General features: G+C 42.2%; 1 long non-coding RNA gene across 1 annotated transcript; it reads left to right on the top strand.

Annotated features, from left to right (window-relative positions):
- Positions 1–239: 239 nt before the first annotated feature.
- LOC115374592 (uncharacterized) lies at positions 240–16,589 on the top strand. The gene is made up of 4 exons (XR_003929633.1): positions 240–269; positions 3,972–4,225; positions 7,277–7,371; positions 15,725–16,589. It is a non-coding gene; the product is annotated as an uncharacterized LOC115374592 (long non-coding RNA).

The following is a 16,589-nucleotide window of genomic DNA, read 5'->3' as shown; positions in this document are numbered from 1 at the left end:
GGACGATTTCCCAGATTTGCCGATTCTGATTTCGATTTCAAAACAAAACCAGCGACAACCTACTTTCAGGCGATCCTGTCGTCCTCTTTATCCCCCCTCCCTCCCAAAAAAAATATTATAGGCCTGTCTGACAAATTTGATAGGCCCCTACGTCGGCTATTCCCTCCTCCTCATCATCATCCACCCTCCCCTCTCCATCCTCATCTCGTCTCTGTGCCTGTCTGCAGCCACAGCTCTCACAGTCCTGTCTGTCTGACCCGCTTTATCTGGTAAGAGAGGGTTTTTTTATTTATATAACTATTTTTTTTTTTTTTATTTATTCGTACATCATATGATTGACCGATAACTGTAAATAAGGCTTAAATCTAAATAGAGCAATAAGGACAGGAGTTGCACCTTTGCCAGGAGTATAGGGAACTGGTGAACCTCTCTCTCTCTCTCTCTCTCTCTCTCTCTCTCTCTCTCTCTCTCTCTCTCTCTCTCTCTCTCCCTAAGCCTAATTTTTTAGATGGAGTGCAGAGAGAGAGAGAGGAGGGAAGCATTTCTGGGGAAAATGATAATCCACTAAATTATTATTCTATTTTACTTATTTATTTTCGAAGCTAGAGGATCGTATCCGGAACTATTTTGGATTTATCTGAAATGATTTGTGAGTAATTTGACACTGATGATAGTGCAACATAGTGCTTTACTTTTTCTTTATTACATGTACGTGTTATATATGGCCTACATAAAATTATTTTATATTTCAGAAAAGATTAATGAATGGATTGCCAGTGGTGTGTCGTATTAATTTTGACAAAGCCTTGTTTGTAATATGGGAGCAAACTGCCTTTACGAAAAGCAGCTTTAATGATAATAACAATAATAATAATAATAATCCTATAATTCATTTTATGAGCATACAGCCTAAACAAAATGTCAAAGCGAGGAAATATTATAATAACAGTAGTATATATGCTTTAAATTAGTATAAAAGACGACAAGGCCACTATAAGCGTAATTCAGCTTTAAGTCTTAGTAGAAATGTAAGAATATGCTATAATATTTTTGGTGAAGGAGGGAAGGATGTCAGTTAGCCTACATTTAGGTGCACGCAGTGGACAGAAATCAGACATATTTGATGAGGGCCTTCGCTGCCATGTGCTCATGTAAAAAGTATTCATATTGTTGGAGAGGCCCCAGCTCCGCAGTGCAGAGTTCAGCAGGGATATTGTTGTGAGCCTGGGAAAGTGTAGCGGGGCTGACGCCAGACGCTGTTGTTCAGGGGACCTCGGGGATCCCAGACCGTATTGTCATGCAAATGCTCTCCTGCACGTTGTTGAACTTGATGTTGACTTCTTTCTCTCTCTCTTTTTTTTGTGGTGCGCGTGTGTGTGTGTGTGTGTGCGTGTGTGCGTGTGTGTGTGTGCGCGCGCGCCCAAGGGGGTGGGGGTCATTTTCCCCGGTCACTTGTTTGTGGGAAAATCTACTTTAGGTCTGCAGGGCTTGGAATGGGAATATGGTGTGTGTGTGTGTGTGTGTGTGTGTGTGTGTGTGTGTGTATGTGTTAAAATATATCTGGAAAAAAAATAGATTTGAAAACATCGCACACCTTCAAGGCTTCTTTTTGCAGTGGACTGAATTGTATTTAGATCAGTGTTTGAATGCAACATTTGCAAGCAACTGAACTTTAAATAGCACACAGTTTTAAAAGCTTTTGATAGGGCAAAATGTGTCCAAAATGTCTGTAGGCCTATTCCAACTGTTGTAATAGCTGCAATATTTTCCTGTGATGGCTGTAATGTTTTGTTTTATTTGTGGAATTTAAAAAGAATGAACAGGAGAGAAAGAGTGAGCGACTTGCAGACTGAACTTCCAGCCTGTCAGTGTATTTCCTGAATGTGAAAGCTTAGAGGAATGTCTAATGCATCTATCTGGCTTTGTTAGCTGTGTTTCATATTTTACTGAAGCTGGCTTTTGATTTTTTTTTTTTTAACAGCATTGCAAAATATGGGTTTGATACTCCAACAGATCAATAGCAGTTAGCCTATTTATTTACCAAGGCAGTGAACTGAATATGTAACAAGCGAGATATGAATATGGCTTACAAGCAAATGCAACAAAGATGCCATGTGTGCTTCACCGCGCATGCTCAGCGGCTTCGTAGCCTCTTCATCCAATGAAAATGGATCTCATCCTCATGCTAATGTGGCATATAATTGCATTTTTATTTTACTTTGTAGGCCTACTTTATTTTTAACCGCATCTGCAGCACAACAACAGCAACGACTGTACGTTCAATTACAGGATGACAGCAGCAGCGTGCAGGCTGATTAGATCTACTTATAAATGGTATTGTGTTGAATGGGATACATACAGTAGGCCCGGACCTGTGCTGCAGCCTGACAGGCAAGCTGCACCTCCATGATACTAACAGATTGCCCATGCGCAATGATCAGATATATACTGCTATCTGATGCAAGCTTCGTTTGGAAACCAAGCTCTCCCCTCTTATATTGGTTTACCACACACACACACACACACACACACACACACACACACACACACACACACACACGTTTCAGCCAGCAGCTTTTAAATATCCTTTCAAACTTTTGAGAGATATTGCAAGTTGCTATTCGGGTCTTGGCTCTGCCATTGGCTTCTTATTTTTATTATTATTATTATTTTTTTTTTTATCAAAGGAGTTGATTGTTATCGCACAGGCTATCTCATCTCCTCGGCCAAGATATCAGCCAGATCATAATATCATGCCCGATAACGTTGCATACAGCCTGAATATGCTATCAGTATTTGGCCATACATAGGCCTATATAGGCGTGGGTCTGAACTGCACCACGGACAGACTTGCATTCCTCTGCTCGGAGCTTTGCAGTGCCAATAATGAGTTTTATAAAATCAAAAAGGCTGTTGCAGCATTTCCCTTCTTTATTTTGAGTGCCTGGATACTGGCTATAGTAATTATATCCAGCTGGACAAGGTTACTGCTGGCAAGCATGGGCGAATAGTGATAATAATGATAATAGTTGGCACCATGCAGCCATGAACAGATGATATGGACTAAAGCAGAATGTGGGCCAGCTAGTTGACCTAATTTCGTTACAGCTTGTGTGAAATGCATTTGATTAGATATTTAGCCTTTTGTAGCATATTCACAGCAGAGGACAGCTGACAGGACAGACTGGAATATATGAGATGTAGCCTGCAGCCTAACTCTGCATTAGATAAGCTTCCTTTTGTCTTTTTATTGCATAAAAAGGCATTGTTTGGGATTGCTGGTTTTCGGTATTTTAGAAGGGATATGGAAGATTTTTATTCTGATATTTACGGAAAAAATGGAGTTTGAAATTATAGTTTTAAATGTCAGTAAAGTTTCAGCATTAAAGGGGAAAGTATTTGAAGTGTGTGAAGTGTGCCTCAAAGTGGTTAATATTAAAATATTGTTTAAAAAAATATGGTTTCATATTTTTAAGTTTAAGTTCATTGAGCTGTGCATTACATTTACAGCATTACAAAGTCAGTAAAAGGCTTCTCTAATTTCGATTAAAAAAAAAGGAAACCCCACCGAGCTGACATCATCTTATTTTTTCAAGCTCCCAAAATAAATTAAAAGAAGTTATATGTCTCAAAATAAAGCAGGTGTCCCCTTCCTCCATAAGTTGCAATGGAGTTATTAATTTTTCTTTTTGAGATATTTCGCCGTCACACAGTACTTTGCGATTCTCTATACAGGCATCTGTGACGATCCTGGACTTTATCGAAAAGTGACAGTGAATGAAAAAAAAAAAAAAAAAAAACTCGAGAAACCCACGCTTGGATTTGTGCAGAGGAATGTGGGACAGCTCATTTAGTGTTTAATTTCATATTCCCGCCTCTCTCTCTCTCTCTCTCTCTCTCTCTCTCTCTCTCTCTCTCTCTCTCGCTCTCTCTCCCTCTCCCTCTCTCTCTCCCTCTCCCTCTCTCTCTAGGCGGAGTTAAGCACTCAGCTTATTGTGGACTCCTCTGCACTTGTCAGTCGCAGCTTGCATGTGAAGGAGAGGACATCGTGCTGGGGCTTCAACTCTTTGGGGAGATAAGATACCCTGTGATACTTTGTTCTTTATTTTCTCACCGGGATAAAAGAGCAGCACCACTAACATTACACAAGAGAAAAAAAATAGCAAGGCACAGCTGCAATCGAAGGAGGATACTGACCAGTGAAAGGAGTGAGCGTCATAACCAAGTAAGTGAAAGGCAAGCTTTTTTTTTTTTATGTCCGATAACTTATCCGCATACAAATGCATAGCCTACATGTAAACCAAATGCTCGGTGTTTTTATGCTGTTAGGTTCTCATCATGTAGTCGCAGTGGACTTTGGCGTCAGCTTTTTTTTTTGTCCAGTGACCCAGCCATTCAGGCTACAGCAGTCACCAAACTGGATGCTGCTTATTATTAGGAACTTTTGCTCGGTGAAGTCTGATAGTGCGGGGTAATAGAGGAAAACAAGTGGTGCAAGCCCACAGTATTGTCAAACTGAAGAGACAGTACATCCCTGGCCTGTATATGGCAACACATATAGGCCTGCATTGCATTGTTCCAGTCCCATGTTGTGTAAATATAAATAGAAATAAATAGAAATAAAGAAGAGGAAGAGGAGAATATATCATAGGAAACTTATGTTGGTAATAGGCTACATGACTATGAATCAACTACTGTAAGCCTGTGGTCTCTGAAACTGTGTGTGTGTGTGTGTGTGTGTGTGTGTGTGTGTGTGTGTGTGTGTGTGTGTGTGTGTGTGTGTGTGTGTGCTGTAATCATAGAAACAGCCATGGCCTACGTTTTTAAACTTATCCATCTCACCTACATGGACATATAAATAAATAATATGAAGGCGTGTGTGCTGGGCAGTATTGTTGCTGCTGAGCGGGAGTCTCTCTCTCTCTCTCTCTCTCTCTCTCTCTCTCTCTCTCTCTCTCTCTCTGTGAGGGCTCTCAATGTGACCACAAGCACTGCTCTCTCTCTCTCTCTTTCGCTCTCTCTCTATCGCTCTCTCTCTCTGTGTGTGTCGGAAGCGGCCCCTTTAAGAGACGATGGGTTAGTTTGTGTCTTTGGTTATCTAGCTGTATGAGTTTTAATTTCATAAAGCTAGAGAACCGAAAGTATGAACTAACGCCGAGGACTTCGGAGCCAGGGGCTTCGCTATGGAGGAGCAGCCGGGGCGGGGAGCAGGAGGGACGGAGGGACTGGATGCTGAGAGACGCTGCGCGCCGACGAGGGGGATTCCGCTGATACACAACAGCAGCACCAACATCGTTTTGTTTTTCAAATCTCCTGCTTAGGGTGGCACAGTGGGCATGTTAAGGAGCCACCTGCCTGTGTGAGGGGGTGAAATTTTGCTTCTCTTAGGATTCAGCGTTTGAGCATCGCGGTGATGCTGGGGCCTGTGGAGGATCAATAAATTGGACGGTCGTGCAACTTTAGGGCATCGGGACGCAAGTGATGTCCGCAGGCAGGAAAAAATAAGCGCTGTTGTGTACAGTTGTTATAACTGTGTGGGTGTTATAACAGTAAGATCTGGATAGGGAAAGACAGAAATAGTTAAAGGACCGAATTCGTGCGATTGGTCAGAGGAGGACTCACGTGATGATGTTGGGAGCAGTAGCATCATATCGCTCCCCAAGATCTAACATGCTGGGTATGATATATATTTTTTAGGCTACACAGTGCTGTAGAAGTTGGCTATATCCGCAGTTTGAGCCAGTAATTTTGCTATAACAATTACTCCTGCAGAGCCCCATCCAGTGCAAATGCAGTGGGTGTGTTGTCACAGGCTGTAGCTCTCTTCCCTGACTCCTCAGATAGCCTGAGTGCACTTCCTACATGCTTGTAACATGCTGACTCCATGCCCTGCTTGTAATTAACTAAACATCAGAAGGCATGATGTATGACTGATGCAAAATGGTATCAGTTGTTGTAAAAAAAAAAAAAAAAAAAAAAAAAAAAGGCCATAGAAGAGCACAGCACAGAGCAGGACTGGCCTCCTGTCCTGCTGTCTGCTGTACATGCAGGGATGGAGAAGATGCATGGCTTACAAAAACACGAAAGCTGTGTCTTTTCATCTCTTCATTGCATCTGCAGAGGTAGTTTGAGGCTAGGTTGTGGTTTGTTTGGTGAAGGTTTGGTTTAGGTCTCTGCTGCCCACTAAAAACCAATAGGAGAGCAGGTCTGATACAGCATGAGCATGTTGTATTGGTTACCCACTGTTACAGAAAGGGGATGGAGAATACACATGACTGTCCTCAGTCTCTTTTGAAGATGCTAATCACCTTAATCGCCCAAGTGCAATTTGAGATAGACATGGAGAATATTGTCAAATTTGGATTTTTACTGGATGATTTTTTTCTTCAGCCTTGCTAGATAAGAGCAAAATAGGACAACGACTCAGAGCTTGATCTATTCTTAGAATAGAATCAGCAAGCCTTGGCAAAGACTGAATATTATTCGCTATCCTTTAAGTCACAGCATGCTCTGTTTGGACCATGACTGACAATGCATGACTGTTTAACCACAACTTGAATGTGTATATGTGTACTGTATGTCTGTGTGTGTGCGTTTGTGCATGTATGCATGTGTGAGATGTGTGTGTGTGTTGTTCGCATCTGCATATGGGAGATCAGCCTTACGATTTGACCTACACATCCTCCATCTTGGAGTGATGCAAGCCAGGAAAAATCAGGGATTAAAGCATCGTGTGTTCATGTCATTGCTATCTTTCAATTTCACACAGCGTACCTCTTTTGAAATTTAACTGTTTTTATTTTGTATTGGATATATAGACGATTTTTCTTGTGCAATCTTCTGTTTTAGTAGCTTAGCAACTGGGCTACTGCCCAGATGAAGCCTGCTCAATGCTACTCCTGACAGTGTGGTGTCGTTCACACTAACACCATTTAGTTTAGCTTTTAAGTGACAGTTTGCATTTTAAGTATTTCACAAATGCTCTTATCAAGTGTAACTTACAGTATGGCGTGACAAGGCAATAAATTCGTGCTCCAGGAACCTTGCAAGAAGCCAAATAATAGGGAGAAAACAGCAGTGCAAAGATAATACATGAAGTGCGCTCCAAACACATGTAATAAAAATCCCAGATGTATATCCACTCCTTTGTTTTAGATTTCCCTCCACTGTCTTGCCAGGTGTCATAATAATGATCAAGGTTATTTCTTCAGTGTTAAAATAGGAATCTGTGACTGCAATGTACACACGCTCATGATCTCTTCTTTCATCTTTAAAGGAAAATGCCACCATCATCAGACCTAAAGTTTGCATCAAGTCACAGTGAAGCCAAACTGCTGGCAGACAGGATGAGGAACAACAGTCAGTCTGCAGGTAAACTTTAAAGTCAAGAATACGTGCATTTACAGAAGAGGTATTTTGGCTGTTATTTGCATATGAACATCAGGTTCCAAGAGCATCAGCCGCCATGGCACTGCCAAGCGTTTCAGCAGTTCTGTCTTACATGTTTTGGTATTACAGTAAGATCAAAGTAACAGGTGAGAGCTACATTGAAACCTTACTGGAACCAAGCAGATAGTTTTGCTTATGCGGTGTGATGAGCTGAGTCGACAGTGCAGCAATGATAGTTGTTTATTGTACAGCGACACATTGTGTAGAGCTGTGAGGATGGAGATAGTCGTGCATGTTTGCATGTGTGTGTGTGTGTAAATAAGGTGGAATTTTTTTATATGCTGGGGATTTTGCATTTTGCATCGAGGAGGCTTTTAAAAGCGTGTGGCATCGTTGCATTTCTCACCGTCTTATCCATGTGAAAAAGGACATTACGGGGGACATTTAGGGCCATTTTTATTTATGCACATTTATGTAGATTTATTTGTGTGTGAGGCTCAAGTTCATATCACTCCTATGTATCTCAGAGTATAATTCATGTATATATCAGAATATACACACACAGTAGGGCAGCAATAGACTGTAGCCTAAAGCAATTGCGTGTAAATGGTGAGATTTGAGTAAGACCTTCATGTTGAATTCCATCACTCCTCTCTCCTTTGAAGTATTAGCATTTTTAACATTCTGTACTCCCCCCTCTCCCCTTCTCTCTTGCACCCTGCTCGAATCTCTCATACATACAGCTTTTTATCCCTTTAAACACTGTGATCCTATTTGTCAGGTAGTGTGTGGTAGTTGCAGGGGAGGTGGCTGTGTAATCTTTGCTGCGGTTCTTTATCCCGTTAGGAGAGCGGAGGGACAGGGCTCACCCGGGGTTTGGACCTGCTCATGTGGAAAGAATGTTTGGGTGGCTCTGTCCTTTTCGGCCTCTAATTCCTTGACGAACCGCCCTCCCCGTCGTCCAAGTCCCCTGATTTTTGTACGGGAAGTATTGATTTGCATGAAGGTGTAGCACATGCATAATTCAGCGATGGCGGCATTAAGTAACACGTTTGAATATACCGTAAATCACAAGTGAGGCCTATTGTGGGATGATCAACACATGTTCGGTCTGTGCTGCTTGTTACTGCGCGTACAGTTTTACGCATAAAGATATGCGAGCTTCTGGAGGTCACTCTAAATTTAAAAATATGAATTTTAGGGCCTCTAAAAAATAAGGAGAACTTTTTAGCCCTACGTATTATTTCAGGGAGATTTTTAAAGCAATATTTCTAGCTTCAAGGTTGTCACTGTGTTCACTCCCCATTTCACCTTAAATAGCTCAACATTAGAAATTAAACAATAAGTACATATTGTTAGCAAGGTCAAATCTTCATGGTTCTGCAACCTTGAAGCTCAATGGGAAGCTCGGTTATTCAAATTTGGTAAGAAGTTCTTTGAGTCGCCCAGATTTTCCCAAGCTTTATATTAGCATATGCAAGGACCAGCCTATGCTGCTGTTTTCTAAAGTGGATGTAAATTATAACCTCAGTATTATACAGCCTGATAGGAGATAAATCTCTGCAGTAATGCATTGCAGCGAATGGGGGTGGGGTGGTGGTGGTGGGGGCGCGGGTGGGGTGAAAAACTCTGTGTGTGTGTGTGTGTGTGTGTGTTAGTGTGTTAGTGTGTAAGCTGCGAGGTACTGTACCGTAGCCGGTGGCATATGGAATACAGACAAGAAAAGCACTTGCTAATGGTTCTGATAAACTCTCTTTTCACTGGTTTTATTTTCGACCAAGTTTTTTTTCCTGCACATTTTCAAGCAAATAAAAAAGAAAGCGGTTTTATGAAAGAAATAAATTTGAAGGAATTTCAGGCAAATGAGAGAATGATTAAACTGGTTTTTGCAAGTGTGTACACTATCGTTTTAAAACAAATATTAACACAGGGAGATTACTAAGTCGAAATTTGCACTTGTGCGGTCCAAAAGGCTGAGGAGCTGCAGGCCCCACGAGCAGAGGAGAGCTCTCTTTGGAATCCCTATGCAAACTAGGGCTTGAATAATGAGCTGTATTTATGAAGGGGTGGGAAGGGGGTCCTGCTTTTGAAAGCCAGTAGGCCAGAGCCTGAATGGGATAGAGGGAGGAGGGGGTGGCATGGAGGGGGGTACAAGGGGGAACGGGGGTACGGAGGGGTACGGGGGGTGGGGGGTGGGGTGTACAGGGGCCCCCAGCAGTCCAGCCATCGGCCAAAGCAGCTGTGAAAAAGGGTCTCGTCTTTTTCCCACGCCCGGCAAGACGCGAAACACTGCCGCAGCCCACTAGGGTCAAGTCCCATCGCTAATATATACACACATGCATACACACACACGCACGCACACACACACACACACACACACACACACACATGCACACAGAAATGTGTGTGTAAAAGTTGTGCAAATTAACGAGCTGTCTGGGAAGCTCTGTGACATGGGGACACCTGCTATTCTCCCAGAATGCTGTGCGCTCTCGTCAGGGGCCACTGGGTTTAATGGGACAACAATTAGGTCATAACTTCAACTTGAACTTAAAAATTCTACTATGAATTAGAAACAGCCTACATGCTGCTGTTTACATGTTAAATAGTAAATAATATATACACACTACACACTGATCTCGTGGAATTTTAAATATTTCTTTGATAATTATATTGAGTAATTGATACATAAAAAATATTTGCATTGTATTTTTTTTTTTTTGGCTATGACATAATAATGTTATTTTTAGAGAAATACAGGTTGGTTGGAAGGTAATATTTGTCATTTTTCACTTCGCTGCAATAATGCTATTGTGCCCACACTTTTCTTTCTCTGGAGACAAACTTGGCCTTGTGCTTGATCTGAGACCCCAACTGTCAACTTGGCTGTGTCCTCCTACACACACACACACACACACACACACACACACACACACACACACGGTCTGCTTCAGGGAGACACAAAAGAAAACAAATTTAAACAAGAAAGGGGGTTGGGTGGAGGATGATATGGCAACTATAGAGGAATGTTTCACAGCTGAACTCACAGTATGACCTTCACTCCATCTGCAAATATATATATTTACGAGGTTCAACGGTGTTTTAGACAAAGAACACGAAGAGAATAAGATTGCTTCAGTGAGCTCTACACATATAATCAGTGAAAACAAAATAAAGAAAAACATGTGTTACTCACTGATTGATTTTATTCAATACTTATTTGAGTCTGGTGATCAAAAGGAGTCCACAATTTCTTTTTATGTACAGATTTTAGATATATTATGCCTCGTGGACTGACTCGTTTTATTTAATCGTTCGCTCATGTTTCGGAGCAGAGTGTCACACGAGGCGTTCAGAAATGCTGTCTGTGTCAGCACCCGCTCTTTTACCGCCTTGCCCAAGCTGGTGTCACACCCATTCTTCTCCTCCTCCTCCTCCTCTAGATACCGGCACACCAATCAAAAGAGTGTTGCACTCAATTCCCTCCCCGCTGCCCTCCGTCGCTGCATCCGAGCTGCACCGAGCTGTGTCACACTAATTCAGTTCCCCCTACCCGCCTTAGCTCCTCGCCTTTCATTCCCCAATATGAAAGGCTCGCTTGCTAGCTCTTTGAGTATATTCGCGAGCATCCTATCCTCCCTCTTGCCCACTCCCAATCATTCTACCTCTCTCTTTTTGACTCCTTTTCTCACCACCCCTTCTTTCTTCTTCTTCCCTCCCTTCTCCTGCCACTCCTCTCCTCTCCTTCCCTCTCTATCTCTTCTTCCCCCCTCCTCGTTCTCATCTTCCCTCCTATTCAGATGAGTTTCAAATAGAGAGGGGGACCCTTCTAATTAGCTCTGTAAAGATGCTTTGTGGCGGTCAGTGCGGCCACCAGTGTGCACATTGAGAGGGGATGTGTGACAGCTAGTGTTAGCATTGAGAAAGTATGTATGGGCCCTTAATGAGGTTTGTTAGCTGAGTGTATATCCTGCTGTTTGAATACACCCTCGGCAGCCTTTGAAGGAATAGAGATGAAGAAATTGAGTAGGAGAGAGGAGTCTTTTAGCATGGCAGGTTACAGAATGCAGATGATGCATTATGCTCAGCGTGGTTTCTATTTGAACAGCAGATGAGAGGAGAATAATGTACTGCATGTTGTCCATGACAAGTGTGGGAAATATGCCGGTTTGCTCACGCTAGTCAGAATTTTGAGAATCTTATTGCCTCTAAAATTTGCGATGACTAAAATAATCCTTGTGTTGTTGGGGTTTTTTTTTTAGAACAGTTGGTAAAGCAGAGAGAGAAAAGGGAAAGAGAAAATGCTGGCATCAAGGGCATCTCAGCTGAAAATACATGTACTTGTTCTCCTGGTTTACAGTGGAGGAGCGACGGCTGTCCAGGGTGTGAATTTTTGGCTTAAGGGAAATTCTGTTTGATTCACTTGTTGGCAATTCAATTTAAGAAAGATTTTTCTTCTTTTTTTTCAATTCAGTTTCAATTTGTAATGCCACAATTACAGTCAACATTTCAGTTCAGTGCTTACACATGCAATTATGTAAGAATATAATTCTTGTGCAGTGTGCCAAAAAAAAAAATCAGGCAAAGAATTGCTTAAATGTTATTTATTGTAAAAAAAAAAAAAAAAAAAAAAATACTGATAAAAAAAGTTGCAATTCATAATATTCTATTAGATCAACACAATGTTAAAGCTTTTTTTTTTTTTTTTGAACAATTGTGGATGAATTGATTCAAATAATTCCATATGGATTCAGCCAATTCACTCTATTTCTTTCAGCAGATCAATGCGGTTGAATCAGCAGAATTTATACTCAATCCATCGGTGCTGTGAATGAATCGCTACACGTCTAGTGATTGTAGTTTTGTAATGCCTTTTGGGAAACCCAGCCAACACTGATTTTTGACTAATGTTATCTGAGTTAAGAGTCAAAAAATAGCAGAAGCCAGCTCACTGTTAAGTAGCGGGCCTGTCAGAAATCATCACTCTGCTACTAAACATTGGTGATTGCTCAGCCACAACCAGCAGGGGAATCCAACACTTGTAGCAGATTTTCCTTTTTGCCTTAAAAACTGATAAACTGCATGGTAGTTGTAAATGCAAGACATCAGAAATGTAATTTTTCCAGAATACTCTGCACACGTGCAAATAGCTCCACTAAAAAACACCTTGCCTGCCCAAAATTATATAAAATCACCCCTTTACTCCCAAGTTTATGTGGAAAAAAAGGGGACACTGGTAAATGATCCTCTTATTGTCGACATTCAGTGTAAGGACAGTAAAGATGATGGGTAAAAGATTGGTGATCGGCTGTGAACAGCTAGAGGAAAAGACAGTAAGGGATAGACAACATGGAGAGGAGAGGGGGAGTGGAGAAATGAAAGAGCTCAGAGATGGCTGGAAACAGATGAGAGCTGGAGGTGGGAAGAAGGGAGGAGAGAGGGGGAAAAAAAATATGTTGGGAAACGGGGGATTGTATGGAGCCAAAGAGCCGACCTGCTGGGCCTGCCTGCTGCCTCAGAGATTGTAAACTGTCACTCAGGATGCAGACAGACAAGCAAGACAGACATCATTTGCTCATATTACCTACTACTACTGAAATTGTCTTCCATGCTGCCCCCCTCTCCCTCCCCTTTCCACCTTTTCTCGTCTCTTTCTATCTTTCACTCTATTTCCTAGTGTTTTAGAGCCAGTGCACGCGGATGTATGTATGTATGTATATATGTGTGTGTGTGTGTGTGTGTGTGTGTGTGTATATATATATATATATATATATATATATATATATATATATATATTCCCCAATCTGTTTTCTCTATCTTCCTCCTCTTGCAGCCCCTGCACCGCTTTCCTTCTGTCTCTGGGTTTTCTGTTGATTAAGTAAGTCAGCTTGCAGTATACTCTTCGCCTCTCATTGTTCAATGGTTCGTTGCCTCTCCATAGGAGGTAGGCAGTGTTTGGGCTCTTTCTCCTGTTTTACCAGTTTACCAGTGTAATCCCTTACACCAGGACAATGTGCTCTCTCTCCAGCCACAGGATTCTATTAGACTCCCAGCGAGACACAGGGTCTCCATAAACATTTACCGGCTAACCCTCTTCCCCCTGTCTCCACCCATATCGTCCCATGGCCAGACCCCCAACATAGCCAAACTGATAGTTTCCTTTATAATGTTTCACCTTACCAGAGGAGGTTTTACCTATCTGTGAAAAGGGAGGCAGAATTGTTCAAAAGCTCATACACGAGCTCTACCAATGAACTCCGCTTTGTGGACGCTGCCACATCGGCTCTCACATTGTCTCGAAAAACAGCTTTCCCATTGTAACCACAGACTATGCATCAAGCGATCGTGACCAAGCAGAAATTTCACCAGACTATGGAAGAAAAGGGCAGATATTTCAAACAGACTGAAGTCCTTGAAGGATTACAAGCCATCCTTTCTGCAACCAACATCACTAATATCTGCAGATAAACTCCTCCATCTGTCACTATATGTCACCACATTCACAGCTCGTCTCGTCTCTGAAGGTGTACAAAAATATATTACGTTATCAAAATACAGATGCATTTTGGTGTTTCATTTCAGCACGGGCAAAACAATCCAAAGGCACTTCATCTTCCAGGGAAAAGAGTGCTCCTGATTCCTGGGCAAATAAACAAACATTATGCTAAAAACTGTTGCTACTCACTATGTTCACAAGTGGTTGGTACTATGTCAAGTCTCTCTTTATCGGCAGGCAAACGAAGATTTCACCCTCCATCCTGATGCAAATATTACAACCAATATTACAATATATTGAATAAATTAGCAATGATATGATTTTTTTTTTTTTTTTTTTTTGTAACTCAGTATGACAGCATCAGAAAATCAGTGATGTGGCTACACAGATGTCTAACTTCCTCTTGTGTCAAATGTAGCTAAACGGGATCATATGAAACACCTGCATTATTAAATATCATGTTTTCATGTGGTCAGCACTAGTAATTAGTGCCATCTCCATGGGTACTGATAATGAATGTCTAATTAGGACTTAGAATAGGGATTCAGGCATGCATTACCAGCACTGAACATTCTTTTGAATGCTCCAAATATTTTTTCTTCATACTCAATAACGCCTTAGGGCCCCTAACGCTCTGCCTGTGTGTCTGCCTGTCTGCATCTTTGGTTTTCTTCCTCAAGTCCAAAGCCAAGGGTCACTGGGCTCCTCTCCCCCTTGGTCTCTGCACCCCTCCTTCCCTTGCCCCTCATACACAAATATACCCTCTCTATCTCCCGTTTGCCTCTCTCCTCCTGCCCCCCCTTCCCATCCTTCCCTCGTCCCCCTGTCTTTATAATGCAGCTCTTTTCTTTCTTGTTGGGTGGAGGGCTGCCCTGAACCAACATTGTCCTATTGTGTGTGGAGGAATGGGGAGTTAACACCCATGTCTGAGTCCTCTCAATGGGGGCATTGTGTCTGAATCTTCCTCTAGCTCACCCCATCTCACCCCACGTCACTCCCCTGCGCAGGCCAAGCTATGGGGCTACTCCTGATGCTTGCACATCCCACCCACTTGCTCTCCCGTTATATGATGAAAAACACTCGCATGACCACAGACTCAAATTCACCAGTAAGCCATCCCAGAACTGAACTCAACCATTTCAAACCTGTTTCCCCTCTGCAGCTACATCTTACTGATCCTCAACCAGAAAACACTGAGCTGAGTATGTCTTGGCCCTCTGGTTTTAACAGAAATTGGGGCACCTCTGATCTCATTCCCTCATAATTTAGAAGAGATTGAAAGCACACAAAAAAGACTATTTTCCATTATCATAACAGCAGTCAGTATAGCTTCAGAATAATTTAATATGCAGTGTCGTGTGTTGAAGGGCTGAAAAAAAGAAGAGCCTTTTTCTAATTGTAAACCAATTATTTTTGTAGTATGGCAACAATGATGATGTCCATCATTTTATTGATGTTGGCAAGAAGTTACGGTCAAGATCTTTAGGGAACCCAAAGCAATCCATAACATTTGCTAATTGTGTAGGTTATGAGTTGATCTTACCCTGATTTTTTTTTTTTTTTTTTTTTTTTTTTTTTTTTTTTGGTACGAACAGCACATAATTTGAAATATGAGCAGAGATGGATGTGCGTGTTTTGTACAGTATGCTGAGCATTTTTATTTGTTTCTGAATAGCAGTGACTGCCTCGGGGCAGGTTGCAAAAGAGCAAGTTGGCGTTTTCTTCCCACATATTTTTAATCAAAGTGTTAGTGTTTACATTTGCATTTGCATTGAGCGGAGGGATGTTGAATGCCAAAGGTGAGATTTTGAAAAACATTCTCTATTTTCCCTTTTTCAGATGGAAACAAGGGTGGGTGGTTGGAAGGATGGATGAAGGCTGGTGGATGACTGAACTCAGAGACCCGGTGCAGCTCATCATCATTGCCATGGGCTCTTGTCTTCCTCCTCTCCTCCTGTGGCCCATACCTCCATCCGGGGGTCCTGCAGAGCCAGTGAAGCCCAAGCTGGGAACTAGTGAGTGGGCTGGGAAGGATGAAGAAGGTCCCTGATGGCTTGAAGCACCTCTGGAGCTACCGGCATGCAGGAGAAATCAATATGAAAAACAGAGTCTTAGCAGCTCTGAGTGGGGTTTCCCATGTTAGTCTGTGGCCTAGGGGCCTACAGACCTCCAAAGGACAAGCCCTGCCTGGCCCTCTCAGCTGCAGCCAAGCTCCTCAGACTGGACCTCAGTCCTTACCTCCACTGGCTGTGTGTGGTTCTGCTGAAGGGGATCTCTCCCCAAACAATACCCAATGCCCAGAATGTTGAAAGACCGCCAAGAGGAATATCCCTTTCTCTTGATTTTTTTTCCTTCATAAGATTGACATACCCCCCACCTTCTGCCTCTGGCTGTTTAAAAAACAGTTTGGGAGTTCTGCTTTTGACTCATTCTCCATCCTAAAACTTGGCTGTTGTTTATTCCCCAACCAGTTTTTACATTTGACAAAGAGACAGTATGATCTTTATTTTCCTCTACCGCAGTGGTTTGCTCTTATCATGGTGAGCCCAGCATGATACATCGGCACATGTTGTATGAACATCTCTTTCTCCATGATGTATTCAGTTTCAAACTGTTTAAACCAGGAACAGAGAGGGCAAAAGCAGATCCCCTGAAATAATCTTGGAACAGAGCTCTGCCCCCACTTCTAACGGGGAAGCTAACA

Source organism: Myripristis murdjan, chromosome 17, assembly GCF_902150065.1.
Source record: "Myripristis murdjan chromosome 17, fMyrMur1.1, whole genome shotgun sequence".
Classification (NCBI taxonomy): Eukaryota; Metazoa; Chordata; class Actinopteri; order Holocentriformes; family Holocentridae; genus Myripristis; species Myripristis murdjan.
The sequence above is the reverse complement of the archived record's forward strand: the minus strand, read 5'-3'. Positions and strand labels throughout refer to the sequence as shown.